Raw genomic sequence first — 18,737 nt, forward strand, 5'->3', positions numbered from 1 at the left:
ATTTGACAATAAGTGTAGCCCTGGTTGGGTCAGTATTTTGTGATTAGGTAATATAATTTACATGAAAATTTGTTCAATTTAGTTACTGGGGTTGCAATATAATGGGGCTACCAATCCAGTTTCAATCCAGTCTGGTGATGTTCAAACTCCAATTCATTTGTAAATGATCCCCAAATATCAGTATTTCTGAACCATTGCCCTAGAGTTACTCAGTTTCTTCAAAGAATTATGCTCAAATCTGCTACTTCCATGTTACAATTGTCACTCGTAGAATTTTCAGCAGATAGTAGAAGGATCTCACCATGCAACTGGAGACTGAGTTTATCTCTCTTTTTACCTAATTTCTACTCTACCAAGTGACTCCCTGTTTTCTGACTTTCCTCTTCTATGATACAGACATCGATTGATCTTTGATTCCTTCCAATAATGAATAAATGAAAGTTGTAGGTCTGTACAAAATAGGGAGATAAGGTTTCTGTTTTTTACTAATTAGGTGACAAATTCAAATTAATGCATAAAAATTTTCCAACTGCAAATTTTTTACATATTTTGTATAAAAATTGAAATTTACTGTAATAATTTATTTAAATTTAGTAGAATGTTTATCAAAAATTAATTTATAGGTTTATATTAAGATTTCATAGTATTCTGGATTTCTTTTGAGAAATTCCATATATAGAAAATACATTTAAACACAAAAGATATATATTTTAAGTGGAAGAAATCTGAACATCTGAAAATACAGAAATGGTTAATTATAATTTGGCATCTTTACCAGGTGGAAATAAATGTTCTTGAGTTAGTAAGGGTGCTGATTTAAAAGCACTTGTGTCACCACGGCAATCTTGTATATTTCAAAATAACTATTAAACAAATTATAAAAAGTAATTCGATTATTGGCCTATGCTGCTGCTTAGTTGCTTCAGTCATATCTAACTCTGTGAGACCCTATGGACTGTAGCCCACCAGGCTCCTCTTTCCATGGGATTCTCCAGGCAAGAGTATTACAGTGGGTTGCCATGACTTACTCCACAGGATCTTCCCAAGCCAGAGATCTAACCCTGGTCTCCTAAATTGCAGGCAGATTCTTTACCACTAAGCTACCAGGGAACCATAAAAGTGAAAGTGAAAGTCACCTATAAAACATTGGCCTATTAAAACATTTTAAACTTTGTAATGTACTCAGGGGGCGAAAAAAAAGTATTAATCATGATCTAAATGGTCCTTCTAAGGCCAGGTGACTGACTGACACTGAATAGGAGAGCCCACCCAAAAAAAGAATGCATAGAAAAATATGTATATACTGCTGCAAATCTTGTAATAAATAATTTCAGACATAGCATTCATTCAAAGAACATTGTCTTTTATTATAGATCAAATATTTAGGCAAGTACATAAAAAGGTTATTAACTGAAAAATGCCTTGATCTAATACATTGAATTATTAAAAAAAAAGAAAAAAAAAGTATTAATAATATTGTATTTTGGAAACATATTTATGTGACTTACCAGTTTTTTGCATGCTTCCATCCACTTTTAATTTCCTTGATTAAAAGTTAATCTCATTGTTGATCCTGGAGAAGGCGATGGCAACCCAGTCCAGTACTCCTGCCTGGAAAATCCCGTGGACGGTGGAGCCTGGTAGGCTGCAGCCCATGGGGTCACTAGGAGTCTGACACGACAGAGTGACTTCACTTTCACTTTTCATTTTCATGCATTGGAGAAGGAAATGGCAACACACCAGTGTTCTTGCCTGGAGAATCCCAGGGATGGGGGAGCCTGGTGGGCTGCCGTCTATGGGGTTGCACAGAGTCAGACACGACTGAAGCGACTTAGCAGCAGCAGCAGCAGCATTGTTGATCCAGAGTATCTGTTTAAAGGAAAAAAAAAAAAAAAGAGCAGAATAGCAAACATATAACAGAAGAAAATGTGGTTGTAAAGGCTAAAAAACTGCATTTTTGAGAATCAATTTGACTCTCCTTGAAACTAATTTCCAGTATTTATTTAACATGTGGGTATTATTAGCTTTAGCTTTTACTTTGGTGTAAGTTTCATTTCTGTCACTTTTCAGCTCTGTGACCCTGGAATCTTAATTTCTTCATTTTAAAAATAAAAATTTTTGTGCTTATTCCTTCCTATCTTACAAAATGTAGTGATTTTTAAAATAAGTGAACTAGAAAGTGTAAGAAATTATATAAAATGAAGATATAAGGATGAACTGTATGCTTCTCTTTTGGATACTGTTCAAGAATAAAAATCTCTAAAGCTTTTAAAAATTATTAATACATAAAAATGTGTTGTAGTTAAGAATTGGAATTTTAATTAAAAATAATAGTTTCTCTTTGACAATGTCATCTCTCTTGTGGCATAATTCAATACTTTTCATGAATAATTCCTCAAAGCTTTAAAGAGTTTAGTTTTTACTTGTTATAACAGTTTGTATACAAAAGAAAAAAATGTATTAGATTTTTATTTGATGAAAAGATTATCATTATATGCAAATGTATAGTATGTCAGAAATGGTAAAAAAATATTTTAATCTAGAAATATACTAATCTACAAGACATAACAGACAGAGGGGTTGTAAACAAAGCAAGATTTTTTAAACCAAGGGCCTTTTTACTTTCCCTCTGAAGTAAGCACTTTTCTTAGCAACCTACTTTCATCTACAAGAGAAAAATTTTCCAGAGCCTTTAAAGATAATGTAATTCAATTCTTTTGTTTTATTTTTTTTTTAATTTTTTTTTTAAATTTTATTTTATTTTTAAACTTTACATAATTGTATTAGTTTTGCCAAATATCAAAATGAATCCATCACAGGTATACATGTGCTCCCCATCCTGAACCCTCCTCCCTCCTCCCTCCCCATAGCATCCCTCTGGGTCGTCCCAGTGCACTAGCCCCAAGCATCCAGTATCGTGCATTGAACCAGGACTGGCATCTCGTTTCATACATGATATTTTACATGTTTCAATGCCATTCTCCCAAATCTTCCCACCCTCTCCCTCTCCCACAGAGTCCATAAGACTGTTCCATACATCAGTGTCTCTTTTGCTGTCTCGAACACAGGGTTATTGTTACCATCTTTCTAAATTCCATATATATGGGTTAGTATACTGTATTGGTGTTTTTCTTTCTGGCTTACTTCACTCTGTATAATAGGCTCCAGTTTCATCCACCTCATTAGAACTGATTCAAATGTATCCTTTTTAATGGCTGAGTAATACTCCATTGTGTATATGTACCACTGCTTTCTTATCCATTCATCTGCTGATGGACATCTAGGTTGCTTCCATGTCCTGGCTATTATAAACAGTGCTGCGATGAACATAGGGGTACATGTGTCTCTCTCCCTTCTGGTTTCCTCAGTGTGTATACCCAGCAGTGGGATTGCTGGATCATAAGGCAGTTCTATTTCCAGTTTTTTAAGGAATCTCCACACTGTTCTCCATAGTGGCTGTACTAGTTTGCATTCCCACCAACAGTGTAAGAGGGTTCCCTTTCCTCCACACCCTCTCCAACATTTATTATTTGTAGACTTTTGGATCGCAGCCATTCTGACTGGTGTGAAATGGTACCTCATAGTGGTCTTGATTTGCATTTCTCTGATAATGAGTGATGTTGAGCATTTTTTCATGTGTTTGTTAGCCCTCTGTATGTCTTCTTTGGAGAAATGTCTATTTAGTTCTTTGGCCCATTTTTTGAGTGGGTCATTTATTTTTCTGGAGTTGAGCTGGAGGAGTTGCTTGTATATTTTTGAGATTAGTTGCTTGTCAGTTGCTTCATTTGCTATTATTTTCTCCCATTCTGAAGGCTGTCTTTTCACCTTGCTGATAGTTTACTTTGATGTGCAGAAGCTTTTAAGGTTAATTAGGCCCCATTTGTTTATTTTTGCTTTTATTTCCGATATTCTGGGAGGTGGGTCATAGAGGATCCTGCTGTGATGTATGTCAGAGAGTGTTTTGCCTATGTTCTCCTCTAGGAGTTTTATAGTTTCTGGTCTTATGTTTAGATCTTTAATCCATTTTGAGTTTATTTTTGTGTATGGTGTTAGAAAGTGTTCTAGTTTCATTCTTTTACAAGTGGTTGACCAGTTTTCCCAGCACCACTTGTTAAAGAGATTGTCTTTAATGCATTGTATATTCTTGCCTCCTTTGTCAAAGATAAGGTGTCCATATGTGCGTGGATTTATCTCTGGGCTTTCTATTTTGTTCCATTGATCTATATTTCTGTCTTTGTGCCAGTACCATACTGTCTTGATAACTGTGGCTTTGTAGTAGAGCCTGAAGTCAGGTAGGTTGATTCCTCCAGTTCCATTCTTCTTTCTCAAGATTGCTTTGGCTATTCGAGGTTTTTTGTATTTCCATACAAATTGTGAAATTATTTGTTCTAGCTCTGTGAAGAATACTGTTGGTAGCTTGATAGGGATTGCATTGAATCTACAAATTGCTTTGGGTAGTATACTCATTTTCACTATATTGATTCTTCCAATCCATGAACATGGTATATTTCTCCATCTATAAAACACTGGTGAAAGAAATCAAAGAGGACACTAATTCTTTTGTTTTAGAAATGAAGAAGCTAAGGGAGAGGAGATAAGTGATTTTTCCATAGTCACGCCATGAATTTGTGGAGTAATTTCAATGAGAGAGCAAGGAATATGACCAACCAAGTCCTTCCATTGCAGTCAAAACTGCATTGTTGTGGAGTAAGAGGTAGACCCATGGATATTTAGGAATAGGCTTTTGGCTCAGAATGATTAAAGAGTGTATGAATGTGTATTTTAATAAATTTCAGTCTTCCAAGTCAGAAAATTAGCTAACAATTTTGAGTACAACTTGCAAGCCCTTACCTCATATTTAAGACTTTCTTTTAGATTTTTCAGATATTGCCAATAAATTTTCACAAAATGTGGTGTTCTGACATAAAATAATGATATTTTTGATACCAGCTTATATCATGCTTCTGAAAACATAAATCCCAGAAGGCAGAATAAGTTAGCCATTCTTGTAAGTCAAACCTGTCAATGGGCCTGCTGCTAAACATGTAGCATACCTCTTACAAATTAAGGTTATATTCATTAGTGCATATTCCTCTATTAAATGCTTTCCATTTGCCCCAGATATCAATAGCCAAGCATTTGTCACACTCAAATGTATGTAGGAACAAGCAGACTTCACAGAGTTTTGTCCAATTTAATATGGCTTTGTGACTGCAGCCATGAAATTAAAAGATGCTTACTCCTTGGAAGGAAAGTTATGACCAACCTAGACAGCATATTAAAAAGCAGAGACATTACTTTGCCAACAAAGGTCTGTCTAGTCAAGGCTATGGTTTTTCCAGTAGTCATGTATGGATGTGAGAGTTGGACTGTGAAGAAAGCTGAGTGCTAAAGAATTGATGCTTTTGAATATGGTGTTGGAGAAGAGTCTTGAGAGTCCCTTGGACTTCAAGGAGATCCAACCAGTCCTTCCTAAAGGAGATCAGTCCTGAGTGTTCATTGGAAGGACTGACATTGAAGCTGAAACTTCAATACTTTGGCCACCTGATGCGAAGAGCTGACTCATTGGAAAAGACCCTGATGCTGGGGAAGATTGAGGGCAGGAAGAGAAGGGGATGACAGAGGATGATATGGTTGGATCGCATCACCGACTCAATGGACACGAGTTTGGGTAAACTCCAGGAGTTGGTGATGGACAGGGAGGCCTGGCGTGCTGCAGTCCATGGGGTCACAAAGAGTCGAACACAACTGAGCAACTGAACTGATCTGAACAAGCTTTACAGTGTCACTTTTCCTTATATAGCCCTTGGCCATAACAGGAGAGTGAAAAGAAATTAGTCCAGTATTTTTTATGTTTTCCACTCCTCATATGGTCTCACTCCTGTGCTCCTTCTTCCGGTAAAGTATAGAAAACTTTAAGGCTGTTATCCGACAGTGATTTGCATATCCAGTTTAGTACTAGTGATTAAGCATTCATTTGGGAATAATATCAAGGAAATCACTGCCAGGTCATATGGTTGGATTTATACAACTGACATTTGATATAACTCTGATTTTATTTTCCAAGCATGCTCAGAGAAAGAAAATAATAACCACAAAACTGATCTATTGAATTTATAAAATCTCCCTATGACTTAGTATGTAATTAGTTATTGTGATGCTTATCTCTAATCTTCACAAAATTGTGAGGAATAAAATGTATTAATTGGCAACATCATTAGCATCCTTATTTAAATAAGGAAACTGAAACACAAGATCACATGTAATATAAAGAACAGAGCTGGGATTCATTTCCATGTGTTTCAGAGTCCAATGCCTGCACTTTTCTACTGTAACACTCATAGGAACAAAAGCTATAGAGTCAGCCTTTATCAAATATCTGTTAAACATCTTAATGTTTATTCTATTTTTAAATCTCTAGAGAAAAAATTCAGTTTACCAATGATATAGCTAGAATTCACAATGCCAGCAGTCTTTTAGTCATGAGGCAATAATATCTATCAATAAATATTTACAGGAAGATTTTTTTTGGGGGGCTTCAGTGTAAGACAAATACTTTGTAATCTAACCTAAGTCCATAGTTTTGTATCTGTACACACACAAACACATACACAAAATGCATATTTGTGTTTGTTTTTTAATCTCAGAATATATGTTTGTGTTGTACATATGTAAATTATAGGTTATTATGCAAGTATATAGTATATATTAGTATATATATAGAGAGAGAATATATAGAGTATTAGTATCGAGTACGGAGAAGGCAATGGCACCCCACTCCAGTACTCTTGCCTGGAAAATCCCATGGACGGAGGAGCCTGGTGCGCTGCAGTCCAGTGGGTCGCTAAGAGTTGGACATGACTGAGTGACTTCACTTTCACTTTTTACTTTCATGCATTGGAGAAGGAAATGGCAACCCACTCCAGTGTTCTTGCCTGGAGAATCCCAGGGACAGGGGAGCCTGGTGGACTGCCATCTATGGGGTCACACAGAGTTGGACACGACTGAAGTGACTTAGCAGCAGTAGCAGTATCGAGTATATATTAATAATATGACCTTTCATTTTAAATTGATTTCCCATATTTTTTGTCTGCAGCATAAGTAATTTAAATTAATTTCTTCTTCCTACAAAGATTTAATTTGTAACATCTTAGTTATGCCCTAATGAGTACTCTACTTTTGTCTCTCTTCCATTTTCCAATTTGTTACAGAAATTGAATTAGTCGATAATAATCCATTTTCCACAAATCAGTAATGACAGTTATACTCAAATGACAATTATAGTTATTCACATCTGGATTCTGTTTTTTAAGATCAGTATATTGTCTAGGTATGTAAACTAAGCTTGCTGGCTGACAGTGTTTATTTTCCTGCACTCCTCATTCATGGAAGTTAAAAGGGAATGGACAGTGTATCCTTCCCCATATTCTATTCTCAGTCATTTCATTAGGTTTTAATGATGTCTTTTGTAGAACTGGTTAGACGGACTAGAGGTGAGTGGGGCCCAAAGGCTTGTGCAGTATTTTGTGGTTTAGAAATGTGAAGACGGAAGCTTTTGCTGGCAAATATTTAGTGTTAGGTGATATTTTTCAGACTTTTTAGGGAAAATCTAGGATCAATACATTTGTAACGAGTAAAGGAATAATGGCCTTTCCTGGTGAAAAGAATCCACCTGCAATGCAGGAGACCCAGGTTTGATCCCTGTGTTGGGAAGATCTTTTGAGTCAGAGAAATGTGGCTTCACTTAAAGTCTGTGTCTGTATATTTTAAAAGGTTTATGTTCTCAGAATTCCTTAAACATTCAGATTGTATAATTGTATTTTTTCATACTTCATATTATTTAAAGTTGAATTTTCTAATCCCAGAGTCCAGGAAGTGATTCCTGTTTGGCTATGCAATTTTTTTCCAAGAGGAAAATATTTTTTTAACTTGTGATATTTTTGCAGTTTTAAAATATATTTTATGCATTATTTAATCATTTTTATCTTTTTCTTCATTATAAAATGGGCATATAGTTAGAAGAAGTCAATATCAAATATATATAATTGATAAAGGAAAATATGTACCATAATGTGCTAGTCATTTGTATGTCTTTGGCTAACCTTAGAATTCCAATACATTTTTAATGAAATTTAGCACTTTTTAGTCAGAATACTGTGTTTAGGTCAGTTTTATAGAGTACTATAGGTGACTTATGGACAAGGCCAATGGCAACCCACTTCAGTACTCTTGCCTGGAAAATCCCATGGATGGAGGAGCCTGGTGGGCTGCAGTCCATGGGGTCGCGAAGAGTCAGACACGACTGAGTGACTTCACTTTTACTTTTCACTTTCATGCATTGGAGAAGGAGATGACAACCCACTCCAGTGTTCTTGCCTGGAGAATCCCAGGGACGGCAGAGCCTGGTGGGCTGCCATCTATGGGGTCACACAGAGTCGGACATGACTGAAGTGACTTAGCAGCATAGATGACTTAATATAAAAAGTTATTTTGTTAATCTACTGTCCCAAAGAATTGATGCTTTTGAACGGTGGTGTTGGAGAAGACTCTTGAGAATCCCCTGGATTGCAAGGAGATCCAACCAGTCCATCCTAAAGGAGATCAGTCCTGAGTGTTCATTGGAAGGACTGAGGCTGAAGCTGAAACTCCAATACTTTGGCCACCTCGTGCAAAGAATTGACTCGTTGGAAAAGACCCTGATGCTAGGAGGGATTGGGGGCAGGAGGAGAAGGGGACGACAGAGGATGAGATGGCTGGATGGCATCACCTACTCGATGCACGTGAGTTTGAGTAAACTCTGGGAGCTGATGATAGACAGGGAGGCCTGGTGTGGTGTGATGCATGGGGTTGCAAAGAGTTGGACAGGACTGAACGACTGAACTGAACTGAACTGTGTCATTAGTGAGTCCATTAACAACTGTTATATTATTAACTTTTTCATTATTTATCATAGAAGCTGTATTTATTTTGTCTTTTAAAATTAATACTCTTGGAGAGAGGCATTTCAAAATAGGACAAAAACCTAAGGATAAATCTCAATATACTAAAAACTTCATGAGATATTTGGAGGAACTCTATTTGGTGGACAGTTTTAAATAATCTTTAAATTTTTATAATTATGTAGATAAGTAAATGTGGTCATAAATATGTGAAATCATATAATACAGAATTCTTATTAGAATTTTAAATGCAGAGATTTTTATTAGTTTCTCCATAAATACATTCCCAGAGCCAACAACACTGTCAGGTAACTGGCAAGTACTCTATATAAATAATGGTTAAATGAAATAATTTAAATAATTCTCTAGTTGAATGACTTGAATTTAAGATGAACTGCCTTTGGGATGAATAATATTAACATATTAATGTATAGTTTAGGGTTAAGTCATGTGCTGTGCTGCATTTAGTCACATCTGACTCTTTGTGACCCCATGGACTGTAGCCCACCAGGGTCCTCTGTTCATAGGGATTCTTCAGACAAGAACATTGGAGTGGGTTGCCATGCCCTCCTCCAGGGGATCTTCCCAACCCAGGAATTCAGCCCAGGTCTCCTGCATTGCAGGCAAATTCTTTACCATCTGAGCCACTAAGGAAGGCAGGGCTAAGTTATAGGAAATAAAAATTTCTTCTAGCTACTTTTAGTATAAAAGGATATCCTATTGAGTCCTAATAACTTACAGAATTATTGGAAAGACTAAAGAAGGTGACTCTAGGTTAATCTTTCAAGAAATGATTCCAGATGCTGTGTTGTAGAACCAAGCCACCAAGAAAGCCACTTCTATGAAAACCAGAATGTTCATAAAATCTCCACAACCACCTGATGGTAGTGATCAGGATACCACATCTACAGTGACATTTGCCAGCAGAAAAGAGCTGAAGTATGCCCTCCATGTCAGTTCTGCAAATTTGTTAAAAGGATAGCAAAAGTAATGAAATTTAAATCTTCAGTATCTTGAAGTTTAGAAAACGTTATTTTTCTGCCTCTGCAAGATGATCATTTTGGGTTTGGAAAGAGGATATTAAACGTCCTGTATTTGTTTATTTTTAAAACTTTTTTGTAATATCTATTTTTGCATACTTTGTAATTTTCATCTCATACTAGCAAGTTATTGTGCTTAAATAGTATAATAGTAGTAGTGTTAGTCACTCAGTTGTGTCTAACTCTTTGTGACCCCATGGACTGTATCCCACCAGGCTCCTCTGTCCATAGGCTTCTCCTGGCAAGAATACTGGAGTGGCTTGCCATTCCCTTCTCCAGAGGATCTTCTGGACTGAGGATTGAAACTGGGTCTCCTGCATTGCAGACAGATTCTTTAACATATGAGCTACAGGGATCAATAAATAACATTATTGAAGTGCATGCTAAAACTTTTTAAACATGCAACATCAGGAGTTTGTGTATTACCTGTCTAGAGGAAGGAGGAAAATAGCAAAATCTTGAGAGATCATTGTGTTCTCATAGGGCAGCTTACATAAGTTGAACACATAACATTATCACACATATTTACTCCTGTAGAATATAAGTCGGAGAAGGCAATGGCACCCCACTCCAGTACTCTTACCTGAAAAATCCCATGGATGGAGGAGCCTGGTAGGCTGCAGTCCATGGGGTCGCTAAGAGTTGGACACGACTGAGCGACTTCACTTTGACTTTTCACTTTCATGCATTGGAGAAGGAAATGGCAACCCACTCCAGTGTTCTTGCCTGGAGAATCCCAGGGACAGGGGAACCTGGTGGGCTGCCGTCTATGGGGTCACACAGAGTCAGACAGGACTAAAGTGACTTAGCTTAGCTTAGCTTAGAATATAAATTCCTGCATGTAGAGGACATGTATTAGTCAACTAATTCTGTCTAAAGGTCATAGTGCATACTCATTGTTTATTAATGAGTGAGCCCAAAGTTTGAAGAGCTATCATGGAGAAGAAGGAATAAAATTGTTTTTCTTTGGACTTCCCTGGTGGCTCAGTGGATAAGAATCTGCCTGCCAATTCAGGGGATATGAATTCCACATCCAGTGGGACAACTGAGTCTGTGCACCACAACTACTGACCCCATGCTCTAGAGCCCTCGAGCCGCAACTGCTGAACCCACACACCACAACTGTTTGGAGCCTGCACAATCTAGAGCCCATGGGCGACAACTAATGAGCCCCTGTGTCACAACTACTGAAGCCCATGTACCCTAGAGCCAGAAAGCTGTAACTGCTGAACCCATGTGCTGTAACTATCAAAGCTCATCCACCTAGATCCTGTGTTCTGCAACAAGAGAAGCCACCACGAGGAGAAGCCTGTGCACTGCAACTAGAGAGTAACCCCCCTCTCTGCAACTAGAGAAAGCCTGCATGCAGCGATGAAGACCCATCACAGCCATAAATAAAGCAGTCTGTAAAAATATTATTTTGCTTTACTCCAACCTATAGTACTAGAAGGAGTAGTTAACAATTAGGGGATAAACATATGAACTGGAGTTTTCTAAGTATCAGAGTTTTCTAAAGTTGAATAGATTGCCATAATAGGCATCTTTTCAGTAGAAAATGAGTGATCATCTACTAGGGATGTTGCAGAAAAGATTCTGTTCAGGTGGCTGAACTAGATGAATGAGTTTAAATTCTAAAGTCTCCTTAAATTTTCTGATCTTATTATTATAAAATTATTTTTTGGAAAAAGTCCAAGTATAAAAAGGGAACTTTTTTTTTGTTCGTACGTCAGCCCAAAAACTTGAGATAAAAATTAGAGTCAGGACTATGATGCAATAGGCATAAAGAATGAAAATAAGGCTGAAAAACATGCTGGCTCTAGATGGTAAGATTCTTGTAGGAATACATTGCTAATTTCTATGCCGGGGGACTTCCACATTCCAGTCTTTAAAAATTCAAAACCATGTATCACTACTATGCTTAAACCTCAAAATATCACATTCAAGATACGTCTGTCTCCATCAAGTAAACTTTGGAGTGTATCCCACTTAAGAAAATATCAGACACATGCAGGATGTGACTCATGTCTCCCTTCAAAATTACATGTGGAATGTTTATAGAAAGAAAGATTATATATGTCTCAAGCTCTGAGACACTTTAAATTAGTAATTGTAATACTTTAAATCTATGCAAATAACAAGACCCTGACATGGTACATAATCCATTTGTCTTTCCTCAAAGAGACAGAAAATAACTCAAAGTAACTTAATCAAAGAATCCTGCCATTACAGTAGCAGACAAAGCAAACACACCTGTCTTCCTTATCTATCGTTAACTGAGTTTGAGTTCATAGTAGACCTATCAACACTTGACAGATCTAGCCTGATTTTTGCTAGGCACACAGGCCAGTTTATTTACCTTTTATGTGATATACACTTTTAATTTAGAAAATACAATCATTGCAAAAATATTAAAACAATTATATAATGTGAATACGTTTACACTTCTTTCTTGATGAAATAATAAAATTCTGTTATATTACATCAATAACTATATTCACAAGCTTAGTAGGGTGAAAATAGTAGAAATTATTACTTTTATTACTTATTCCATTTTGGTCAGATAATAAGATTAATGATTAAATAGATTGCTCCCATTTCTATTACCTGTCATACTAAGGCTGAAGTCAGTGCACTCTTTTTCTTTTTCTTTTTTTCTTGACTTTTTTTTTTACATATTTTCTTGACACAAAATCAAATGCCCATTTTTTGAAGAGTGAAGACACTCCTGAAAATGTCCCTGTTTTCAATGGTTTAAAAAAAAAAAAAAACTCTCTTTATAGATACCATTACTAACAGAAATTTGTAATTTTCCTGATAAATATGTGGGAGAGAAGACATTAATAATGTATTTTCCTACTCCTTTTTGTAGGATTGGCATAAAAGCAATAGAAACACTGCTCAATGGTTAGAGATTATGCAGAAATGTGGCCTTCACATGGATTTCCCATTGTGGTGCCAAGATGCCCCAGGGAGAATGTTTACTGGAGGTTGCAAGAGGTAAACATATTGGGATATATAATTCAAATTATTTTAAAATGGAACAGAAAGCCTATCCAGTTATACATAAATGGAGTGATAAAATTGGCCTGGAATCAAGTTTGAGAATATGTTAAGGAAGCAATTCTGGATGAAGGTTGTGAACAAAATATGTGTGTCAATTTTCATTGATTGCTCTATGCTTAGTACTTGCTTAAGTGAGTAACTACAAGAACAGGGATGATCTGTGTTTAATTTAAAATCATCTAAAGTATTTAAAATATAATGTTAAGAAACCAAATTTTACATGTAGAAGTTCTGTGGAGCAATTTGAGCAATTAGGGAAGAATATTTATTTCATTATATTTTATCAAACATTTTACATTTACTGACTTGATATGTCTACTTCACTTTTCCTTCAGTGAGGCCATATTATTTATGTCTAATACCTTTGTCTTTATCACTTATTGTATATTCTTTTTTCATTATCTATTATTATTATTATGTATCTATTTGAAGGTCTCAGCTCTTTTTGTCAGTAGTTGTTACAGTTTTCCACCTAACAACTGATTCCTGATGGATCCCCAGTACTGTATTTCCAATGATTTAGCAGAATATAGGGAGATAAAGTATGTTGAGTATCTGCCATGTGCCAAAAATTAACTATGTATTAATATGTGTAATAGTATATATATATATGTATAAATAATTTATATATCTACCTTGTTTAATTCCAACCAACTGCAGTTCTGCAAGTCTAGCATCATTTTTTTATGACTTGCATTCCTTTGGTACCAGTAAGATTCTTTTAAATAAATATTACAGTACAAATGATTTTTTTCTTACATCTAAGAAAAATCTTAATAAATATGGCCCATATGCGAAGAGTTGACTCATTGGAAAAGACTCTGATGCTGGGAGGGATTGGGGGCAGGAGGAGAAGGGGACGACAGAGGATGAGATGGCTGGATGGCATCACTGACTCGATGGATGTGAGTCTCAGTGAACTCTGGGAGTTGGTGATGGACAGGGAGGCCTGGCGTGCTGCGATTCATGGGGTCGCAAAGAGTCGGACACGACTGAGCGACTGATCTGATCTGATCCTTTTCAGGGCAGGAACTCCAGTCTTTATAATCATCACTCAGAAATTTTTAAAGTAATCCAAGTGTGAAACTATAACCATTTTTTAAAATGTCTTGGAGGAAAAAGTATACAATAGAGAAAAGATAGTATCTTTAGTAAGTGATGCTGGGAAAACTGGACAGCTACATGTAAAAAGAATGAAATTAGAACAGTCTCTATACCTTATACAAAATAGATCAAATGCCTGAATGTAAGACTGGGTCCTATAAAACTCTGAGAGAAAAACATAGGTAAAACCTTATTTGACATAAATCACAGCAGTATCTTTTTGGATTCACCTCCTAGCATAATGAAAAAGAAAAAAAAAAAAACGAATGGGACTCAATTAAACTTAAAAGCTTTTTTCCCAGCAAAGAAAACCATAAACAAAATGAAAAGACCACCTGCAGAATGGAGAGTGCAAACAGGAGAAAGACAAGGGATTAATTTCTAAAATATACAGTTTATTCCACTTAATACCAGAATAATAAACAACCCCATCAAAAAATGAACAGAAGATTTAAATAAACATTTCTCCAAAGAATACATACAGATGGCCAACAGGTACATGAACAACTTATCAGTATTGCTAATTATTAGAGAAATGCAAATCAAAACTACAGTGAAGTATCACCTCACTCACCAGTCAGAATGGCAGTCATCAAAAAGTCTACAAACAGTAAGTGCCTGAGAAAGTGTGGAGAAAAAGGAACCCTCCCTACATGGTTGGTAGGAATGTAAATCGGAATAGCTACTATGGAGAACAATAAAAAGTGTCCTTTAATTTCTAGAAATAGAAGTACCATATGATTCTGCAGTACCATTCCTGGGCATATATCCAGAGAAAAACATAATTCAAAAAGATACAGGTACCCCAGTGTTCACTGAATAGCCATCAAGATATATATTTATGTATATATAGAATAGAATATTACTCAGCCATAGTGTGAGTTAATGCCATTTGCAGCAACATGGATGGACCTAGAGATTATCATACTAAGTAAGATAAGTCAGAGAAAGACAAACATTATATGATATTGCTTATATGTACAAGTACAAGCAAACTTATTTACAAACCAGAAATATACCCACGAACATAGAAAGCAAATTTATGGTTACCAAAGAGGAAAAGAATGAGGGATAAATTAGGAGTCTGGGACTAATGTATATACACTACTATGTAATAGATGAACAGCAAGGGCCTACTGTATAGCACAGGAAGCTATATTCAATATTTCATAATAACTATAAGGGAAAATATTAACACTATATATATAGTGTGCATATTATATAATATATCTATATGCATACAACTGAATCACTATACTGTACAGCTAAAACTAACACAACATTGTAAATCAATTTTATTCCAATAAAAAATAATAAAATAAAATGTCTCATATTCTCCAGTTTTCTACTACAGTGTAACTCATTGCAGCTTTGCATCTCATTCCTCAGAAGAACCTTGTCCTCATCTTCTGCCTTATAACACTACCACCAGACTCTCAATCAGTAGTCCTTCCCTGGTCTACATGTTCAGGCCTTGTATAATCTTAATTCTAAAAACCATGGGCTTCAGGAGTAATAAAGACAGTTCCATACCACTGATCCACTGGACTATATTCATAGTAACTTCCTCAGATGAGGTTTTGAAAATGATTCCTGACCTACTTCTAAACAGAAAAGTTCTCTTAAACTAATTGTGTATATCTACTTTAGAAATTATCAGTGTTTAAATTTAGATAGTAAGTCAGTTATTTGTGTATATTGTAAGAAAATGGGTATATAGATATATAAATACATCATTTTTTGATACTAAAGGTTGCATTACAAAAACAATATTGGGCCTAATTAATGGTTAAATGGAATTTCCTAATGCATCTATTTCCAGACTTTCCAAATATTACTTTTTGAGTATTATGTCTAAAATTATTCTTATATACCTTTAGCAGTGGCTTGTACGTAGCTATAAACATGTAATTATGGACTTTTTAAATAAACTAGCTGTCAGCAAATTTCACCTAAAAAACTGTACTAATTGACCTTTGGTTTACGTGTGTATCTGCTTTTATGTCTAAACTTAGCTTTGATTGTGTTCCCAACATATTAATTACAGAATTTTTACTATTCTGTTAGGTATTATTTCTGTGAGTTCTGTAAAATTATTAACTAAATTCTTAGTGTGAATTAGTTGTTTTTGCTTTGGTTATGCCATTCGTCTACTTGTTAAAAATGCCTATTTCAAATTTTTCTTGAGTCCTTTGTGGTTTTTTGGTGGCCTTTTAAGTGAAAATAAAATTAATTTATTCATAACAGAAAATAGGTTCATGAAGAAAACTTATTTTTTATTTCAGTGAGAAAGTAACAGCAGGAAGGTATAGTATAGGAGTGAAACATAAGAAAATGATAAACTATCCTAACAATATATTCAAGTTACTTTATCTCACCTTTTCTATCTTTGTTCTTTCATCATTGTCAAAATGTCTTCTCTGTTTAAAATTCAGACAGCACAAATGTTTGAATTTTGTTTCTGTGATTATAATGTCTACATATTTAATCAATGCCTGATTAATTTTATATATCATAGCATTGTTTTCACATGATTATATTTTATTTATCTTATACATTATTACTGAAAGTCAAGCTTTGTTGTTAAATAATTCTATTAGTCAGCTAAGGCTTCTATAGCAAAATACCAGTCTTTTAATAGATGGGGCAGATGAAATAATATAAATTTATTTTCTCACAGTTCTTCTCACAGAAGTCCAAGATCAAAGTGTTGGCAGGGATGATTTCTGGTGAGGTGTCTCTTCTTGACTTGTAGGCAGCCAAATTCTGTCTATTTTTCTGTATTGAATCACTCTTGGTGTTTCTTATTCTTATGAGGACAAAGGTTCTGTTGTATCAGGGCTTGCTAAACTAAATGCTTTTCCCCTAAATTCATATGTTGAAGCCTAATTCTCAGTGTGGTGGTATTTGAAGATTGTGATTAGGTCATGAGTGTTTGGCATGAGTAACATTATCATCCTTATAAAATGCAGAACTCCTTTGCACTTTAGGGCCATCTTAGGACACTGTGAGAAAACAATCATCCATGAACTATAAAGTAAGAAGCAAATATTCAATTCTCTAGCATCTTGATCGTAGACTTGCTAGCGTCCATAATTTTTAGTAATAGATATTTGTGGTTTTTAAGTCACCCAGTGTTACTTGTGTTATAGCAAGCCAAGCAGATTAAGGCAGGGCCACACACTTAGGATTCTCATTTAACTTTAATAGCTCATGGAAGGCCCTATCTCTAAATACAGTCACATTGAGGGTTAAGCTTCAACATGTGGATTTTTGGGGGGCCACAGTTCAGTCCAAAAGAGTACTATGTTCCTGAAATATTGCTACTGGAATATGTCCCTATTGTATTATACAATTATCATCACACTTTCCTTTCATCACTTCAAGGCAAATAGATGGGGAAACAGTACAAACAGTGGCAGACTTTATTTTCGGGGGCTCCAAAATCACTGCAGATGATGACCGCAGCCATGAAATTAAAAGACACTTACTCCTTGAAAGGAAAGTTATGACCAACCTAGATAGCATATTAAAAAGCATTACTTTGCCAACAAAGGTCATCTAGTCAAGGCTGTGGTTTTTCCAGTAGTCATGTATGGATGTGAGAGTTGGACTATAAAGAAAGCTAAGCATGGAAGAATTGATGCTTTTGGACTGTGGTGTTGAAAACTCTTGAGAGTCCCTTGGACTGCAAGCAGATCCAACCAGTCGATTCTAAAGGAGATCAGTCCTGGGTGTTCATTGGAAGGACTGATGTTGAAGCGGAAACTCCAATACTTTGGCCACCTGATGCGAATAGCTGACTCCTTTGAAAAGACCCTGATGCTGGGAAAGATTGAGGGCAGGAGGAAAAGGGGATGACAGAGGATCAGATGGTTGGATGGCATCACTAACTCAATGGATATGAGTTTGGGTAAACTCTGGGAGTTGGTGATGGACAGAAAGGCCTGGTGTGCTGTGGTTCATGGGGTCGCAAAGAGTCGGACATGATTGAGCAACTGAACTGAACTGAATCTGTTTCATATATACTTTAACTCATATTGTATGAGAAATATTTTAATATATATCATTTTTAATATCTTGATGAGATTTTAAAGAGGAACCCCTGATCAGTTATATCATTGTTATTTTTCAATGGCATTTATAAAGAAATAATGCTCTTAAGTCATTGTCACTAGATGACAGAACTACCACTTGCTGAGGAGCAATGCCTGGTGATTTGATAATGATCCTTGATGTAATCAAATGGCGTGTATTTATATATATATATATATATATATAATATATGTATATAAAGACACAATTCAGTGAAATCAATTAATTCATATTTCATATAAACTCAGCAGTGGCCACAGGACTGGAAAACGTCAGTTTTCATTCCAATCCCAAAGAAAGGCAATGCCAAACAGTGCTCAAACTATCGCACAATTGCACTCATCTCACACGCTAGTAAAGTAATGCTCAAAATTCTCCAAACCAGGCTTCAGCAATATGTGAACCGTGAACTTCCTGATGTTCAAGCTGGTTTTAGAAAAGGCAGAGGAACCAGAGATTAAATTGCCAACATCCACTGGATCATGGAAAAAGCAAG

The sequence above is a fragment of the Bos indicus x Bos taurus genome, chromosome 8, assembly GCF_003369695.1.
Source record: "Bos indicus x Bos taurus breed Angus x Brahman F1 hybrid chromosome 8, Bos_hybrid_MaternalHap_v2.0, whole genome shotgun sequence".
Classification (NCBI taxonomy): domain Eukaryota; kingdom Metazoa; phylum Chordata; class Mammalia; order Artiodactyla; family Bovidae; genus Bos; species Bos indicus x Bos taurus.